We start from the raw sequence: 6,849 nt of genomic DNA on the forward strand, positions 1-6,849 counted from the left end.
CAGTTGGCCAAATTGCACGCCACGCAGTCAGCGGGCGAGTGGTCCCGCTTGTATCTTCCTCGCTGAATCACGGGACGGGGTGCTTGCTCGCGGGGAGTCAGGACGGACAGTCCAGGGTCGGGGTCCACCTTGGATTGTCGTCGGGCGAATTAGACGAAACGGAATGAAATGGGGGAATGGGAATGCGTCCGTCTGCCCGGCCGTCGCGGGATTGGATGCCGGCACGCCACAGGCACGCGGCGGCGGCCGCGGCACGCACAGACGACCTGGCCCGGGGCGGGCTGTGACCGGTACCAGCCTTTGGACCTGTCTGCGGGACGCATCGAGACTCAAGTAGTACAACTGCACCCGCAGTAAAACCGAATCACTTCACTTCACTCGGAGTTGGCGCATCGTGGACTTTGATCTTGTTTGGCAGGTGCTGCAGGGAGTGTCGAAAAAAAGTGACTCTTGCTTTACTGTGGCATGGGAACAGAAGTACACAGCGCATACGTGAAGCACACATCCCCGATCGAGTGTATACCCGCCAAATAGATGAAATGTAAAAAGAAAATGGCAGAGCAAATCGCAAATTTTCTTTAAAAGGTCAATAGTGTCATTCTGCTTGACACTAGTATTCCGTTTTCTAGGGGGTTTGTAAATCCGCGACGCAATGATGCAATGCGTGTGAATTCTTAGTCAGGCTTTCGTGGCGTTTCCTCGGGATTATTTCGTTTATATGGGCAGTGCATGAGTTTCGGTTGCGCGAGGGGGCCAACGATTGGATTGTTTGATTTACATCAACTCTCATGTTTTGAAATTCAAGCGTCTAGAAAGGCAGTAATCCCGCTTAAGTGACCTGATATTCAAACGACCGTGCTTCGCGCGTTAAAATAGCCCCATGACGTGGATGAAGTGCCATTAGGTGGGCATAGTGGGCCCAATCAGCAAGTCCGACAGCAAATCGGTGGCCTTGCCAGGACTGCAGCAGGTCAAGGCGATGCCTCGATGTTGTTGCCCGTGGGACAGCTTGCAGAAAGGGGCGTCGGCGGAGTGTGGAGGAGACTTGAGCTTCGGACGGGTCAACGGCAAGCACTGCACGCCTCCGAGTCCGCGTGGCTGCGCCAGGACTTGACGTGCCGACCCGGACGTCAAACTAGCCGGCGTGTTTGACTATGCAAGCGTGGCTGGTTCAAGAATCAAGGGCAAGAACCGCAGACAGTGTCGCCGGCGGCGGCGGCACTGAGGTTGGCTCTGGTCGGTTTGACGCTTTTTCGACTAACTCAGTACAAACCCAACCCACGTCAAGCCCCGTCAGGCCCACTACGAAGGCCAAACCCACGTCAAGCCCACCTTCCTTAATGGGCTTGCAAATCTATAAGTCCGTCTGGCTGCTGCCAGCGCTACCGTCTGGTAGCCGCACGGTCAGGCCGGAAGACCCCTCGGGTCACCTCGACGAAACATCCGACAGGTGCTGCCCGCGGTGCTACCCTTCAGTAGGCAGAGGTTCTCTAGTAGCGTCTGCTCACGGGCGAAACGCTTGACGGATTTGCAAGCCCACTAAGAGACTCAGGATGGACGTTGGCTTTGGCCGCCCACATATGCTTCGTCCACTCGCCGTCTTTTGGGACTTCTTCGTCTCCACGCTCTTGCCAACCCGTTACCTATTTTTCAGGCAGCTTCACCGGCTTCAGAGGAGGGCCTCCCTCCCCTTCTTTCCGGATACACACCTTCCCAGTGCCCTGTGACGAAGCGGCGAGTTTGCAACTCAAATGCCAGAAATAACGAGCGGAATGATGGTGGGTGCATCGTCGCTGTGGACGCCGAGGCGCGACGTGAGGCCGGGGTGGGAGGAGAAGACGTCCCCGATAAGACGACAAGCTGCCGAGCCGGCCAGAGCCCTTCGGTGGCCGTGATCTTGAATTGGAGGGTTAGAGGACCTCGTAGTGACCGCGATCTTGAGCTAGAGTGTCCGAGGAACTCGGAGTAGTGACCGCGATCTTGAGCTAGAGTGTCCGAGGAACTCGTGGTGACCGTGATCTTGAATACGCGAACCTCGCGGTTCACACCGTGAAGCATGGCCGCTCGATTCGGCTGAATTGGCGTAGACATGTCCGCTGCACGCGCCTGGCCGGCCATGCAACGTCAATCTGAAAGCGAATATTCAGCCGTCTCCCAGGCGCACTTCCGACGCCGTGGGACTTCGGGGAAGTGCCGGTCCGAAGTGCCGGTCCGAAGTGCCGGCCCGACGGAAGGCCCGACGGAAGGCCCGGCCGGTTGAGCAACCACCGGATGGATTTCGGTGGATCACATGAGCGACCTTGCGCGTCGTTGCGCAAAACTTAGCCCATTTTATCCGGCAGGGGCGTCAAAGTCCTCGGAGCCGGAATTGCCATGCGTCGATAAACAATATTATTCTTCGGGACGCGACGCGCGGCAGGAAGACGAATACGAAATGCGGCGGTGAAAACTAAACCCAGCCTTGGAAAAAAGGCCGTGCCAAACTTGGGGTGTGGTGGCGGCGCGAGGCGACGCCAGGCGGTGCGCTGTGTCCCGCTGGTCCTGCGGCGTGGACTACTTGTCGGCGTCCGGGCGCAGCGGGGCGCTGCTAGTCATCCTGGACGACGACGCGGCGACGACGCGGCCCCCGGCGTCGTGGCGCCGCAGGGCTGTCCTGCCCATTTGGGCCGCGGCCACGCCCAGCGCCTCGCCCAGCGCCTCGCCCCGCTCGCCCATTGTACGCCGAGAAATCTAGGCTGCCCTCGAGCCTGCCGGCTTCCGCGTCGATGACAGTCCGCTGCGGCTGTCTCGGCCTGTCTCTGTCGCACTCGCAGGGCGAAGGGCGTCCCGCAGGGGTGCGAGAGAGACAGAGCGACGAAGCACACCGCTGATTGGAGGCCACAAAGGGTCGGCACGCGACGAACACGCACGCGGGGACCATCCAGTGCTACTCGCCGGCGGTCAGAGGCTTGGATCCAGTGGAGAGGGGGGGGGGGGGCAAAAGCACAATCGACTCTCTTTTGGCACCTAGATAGCTGCCTGAAAGGTGGGCGTAAGCCATGGGTGCACTCTTTGCTCCGGTAAGTAGGCAAAGTGCTATTTTCCCCTCCCTCAGGCCGGCTCTGGATCCACGAGAGAAGCCTCATTGTGTAGGAGGCATTCCCAAAAAGACTCAGTTAATTGACCGTCCATTCTGTTCGCAGCGAGCAAGCCGGAGCAAGCGGTGCCCCACGGGCAGTGTAGTGCGATCCAATGGCAGATAGGCGCCGCCAGATACAGTATGTAGATTAATTTCTCCAGATAGCCACCCACTCGACCGCGGGCCAGGTGGCGGCCTCTGGCAAGGTCGAGGGGCATCCCCGATGGAGTTTTTAGTTTCTCGCGGCGCGCGGCAGCGGCGGCGGCAGTGTCCCGGAGACACGGCCGCCCGGCAGGCACGACGGGCACGACCCGTGCCCAGCGGATGCCGCGCCCGAAAGCAGCTGGCGCGACAAGGCACCGTGTTTGGGTAAAAACAACTGACAACATTTTGACGGGCGGCGTGATAGCCGCGCACCTGATTGATGGCCAGATTGGCAGGGAAGCGACCTTTGGCCGATCTGCCGCCCCCATGACGCGAAGCCTCGGCAGTGGCGCATCTTGCTACAGTGGGGTCGCCATCATCTGTCTCTTCGAAATTTCACACGCACCGGTGACGACTTGGGGAGCTTTCAAAATTACTCGCAATCAATTGTGAACCGCTCGGATCACATCAATGAGAAACTGGAAGTGAAATAAAAGCAAGGAAACAATAGGATTTTCCCGATTTTCCTCGACACGTTTCTTCATCCACGTGACCACGAGAACTGGCCACGAAAACCGAGGCAAAAACGCGAAAATCCCCGTCTCTTTTTCCCCCTTTTTTTTCAGGAACGTGAGTGCGCGCCGACTGCGCATTGCCGAATTATGTGTCTCCCACGACAATACCCCCTGTGACGCCCTGTGACTGTGACGCACGACAGAGTTGATACTATCGACTTGACGGATCCCGGTTCGGACGCTCGTGGCGTAGCCGCCGCCGTTCTGCATGGCGCAAAAGTATCTTATCACCTTTCGGAGGGAAGGCCAAGGAGGTTAGAGATTGTTGACAATAATTTTCCACCAAACCCCCGGAGCGGCTTCTCGAGGCATCCTCCTGCATCGCACATGTCCGCCCACCCCCTGCTGAAAGTCATCCTACCGCTCAACCTCTGTCGGACACACACACACACACACACACATACACACACACACACGCTCACCACACCGCCGCCGCGATGCGGGTTATCGGTTAATTTGGGCCCTCACGCGGACGAGGAAGACGTAGTCGTTACATCAGAGAATGCAATCTCAAAAACGTTGCCTCACACCGAAAATGTCCGCGTAAACACCTTCGTCCTCTCACAAGGTTTGACTCCTCGACAGGGTTGGCTCACTATCGCACCTGCTCAGAAAGTTGCCTTTGTTTTTTGTTTAGGGGACCTGAAAGCTATACGCTTAGTGCGTGAGCCCTGGACAGCGCGCACTGGAGGGCGAATGGCTGCCGCCTTCGCCGTCCACATTTCCAGCTGCCACTCACGATGATCCTCCATCAACTTCCGGCCTCGACACGCGACGACCCAGCGGCCTGGTTAAAGGGCCTGGCCAATAGGCGGCGGGGTTGCGGCCGGCTGGCACTGGGCTGGCACCGGTGCGCGTCGAGTGGTCCAGGGATCAGTTGGCCAGTCACCTCATGGTCGCATCGCGTGGGGCCAACATGCCTGTGCTTGAACCGTTGTGTTTTATCTAGAGTTTTAACTTTTTATCTCACGTAGTTGGGTTCGGAAATCTGTTTCATTTTTGTTCTTTTGTGAACGGTTTCTGAGACCAATAAATATGTTTCGTCACGAGGATTATCCTTACGAAGCTGTTCGGGAACCGTCCGCCGGACGGGCTGTCGTGAGAGAGCCGTGTGGAATGGTCTGTGGTCATGGGCATGCCGCAGGCACGCTAGCTGTTTCATTTTCGGGCCGTATCACCCAATCTGGACCAACTTCCAGGAATGAGGCAGGAAGGACTTCAGCGTCCATGCACCACTGTGCGCCACCGCACGGCACACGAGACGCTCCAAGCGATCCGAGTCATTTTGTTGGTCCCATGTCTCTGCAACTCTGCGAGGAAGGACCAACATAGGCCAGGCTGTTCTTATGGACTCAATAGACCAGCGGTTCCCAACCTTTTTCGGTTCGCGAACCCCAAATTTGATACAAAAAATTTCCGCGACCCCCAGGAAAAATTTCGCGACCCCACGCGACCCCTCCTTTAGCATGCCTTTGATACAAAGTGCGATAATCCACCTTAGTTTGGGAGCAGTATTGCCGCAAAGTTGATCAAAACGGCCACAAATGTCTTTGAAAAATCGTGTTTTGGGCCGACTTTATGCAGCCACTGCGTCTGATCCGAGGCGGTATTTCGTCCTCCCTCAACGGGCATTTGGTCTTTGGACCTTCCCTTAGCATGCCTTTGTTACGGAGTGTGATTATCTGCCTTAGTTTGGGAGCAGTATTGCCACAAAGTTGATCAAAACGGCCACAAATGTCTTTGAAAAATCGTGTTTTGGGCCGACTTTAAGCAGCCTTTGCGTCTGATCCGAGGCGGTATCTCGTCTTCCCTCAACGGGCATTTGGTCTTTGGACCTTCCTTTAACATGCCTTTGTTACGGAGTGCGATTATCGGCCTTAGTTTGGGAGCAGTATTGTCTCAAAGTGGATCAAAATGGCATTCAAAGGCATTTTATACTGTTTTCATCAACTTTGAGACAATACTGCTCCCAAACTAAGGCCGATAATCGCACTCCGTAACAAAGGCATACTAAAGGAAGGTCCAAAGACCAAATGCCCGCTGAGGGAGGACGAAATACCGCCTCGGATCAGACGCAGTTGCTGCTTAAAGTCGGCCTAAAACACGAGTTTTCAAAGGCATTTTCGACCGTTTTGAACAATTCTGCCAGCCGGGAAACAGCCGTGACCCCAGGCGACCCCAACCACCTCGCCGCGACCCTTCGAAATTTTTTCGCGACCCCATTTGGGGTCGCGACCCCAAGGTTGGGAACCGCTGCAATAGACCATTCTAGTCGTGGCCGAGTGAAGAACTAAAGACAACTTTTTAGCACTTTTACTTCGAATATTTAAGACCCTTTGCTTGGTAGAAGTTAGTGAGAATATTTTATCGTAAATACAACATATTTTCAGTGAATATATGCACTCTAAATGCCCCAAATGAGTCTTTTGTGATTCTTCTTGTTCTTCACTTGGTCACGACTAGAATGGTCTATTACGTTTCTGAGTCCACGCCTTCTTTCTTGTATTCATACACACCGCAGTGCCTCGACACGGCCTTCCAAAACAAAGACTTCCGCGACAGGCGACAGGTTCAAACCCGAATCGACATTGTTTATCCCTCTCGTTTTTGTTTACGTCCAGTCAAGCTGTCCGAATTTGAAATCCATGAAACGTGTTTCCTCCCGATCGACGCCGGCAAACACAAATGTTGATCCCGAGCGGCACTACGCGAGACTTTGCCGGCCTTTTTTCACGGCCAAGGACAGTCGTAGCAACAGGCTCTACGTCGTCGCGCTGTCGGCTGTCGGCGCCCCGCCACGCCTCGCCGCGCCTCGCCACGCCACGCCACGCCTCGCCACGCCACGCCAAGCGGCGCGTCGCCCCACCAAGCCCATGGCGATCGCAGCCCCACCACGCCCCAGAACGCCCCACCACGCTTGCACCTCGAGAAAGACTGTCGAGTCGGCGACCAAACTTTCACTTTCTCTGCCGCCCGTTTTTGAGCACACCCGCTCCGGTTTCTCAGCACGAC

This window comes from Thrips palmi, unplaced genomic scaffold (genome assembly GCF_012932325.1).
Source record: "Thrips palmi isolate BJ-2018 unplaced genomic scaffold, TpBJ-2018v1 HiC_scaffold_10, whole genome shotgun sequence".
NCBI lineage: Eukaryota > Metazoa > Arthropoda > Insecta > Thysanoptera > Thripidae > Thrips > Thrips palmi.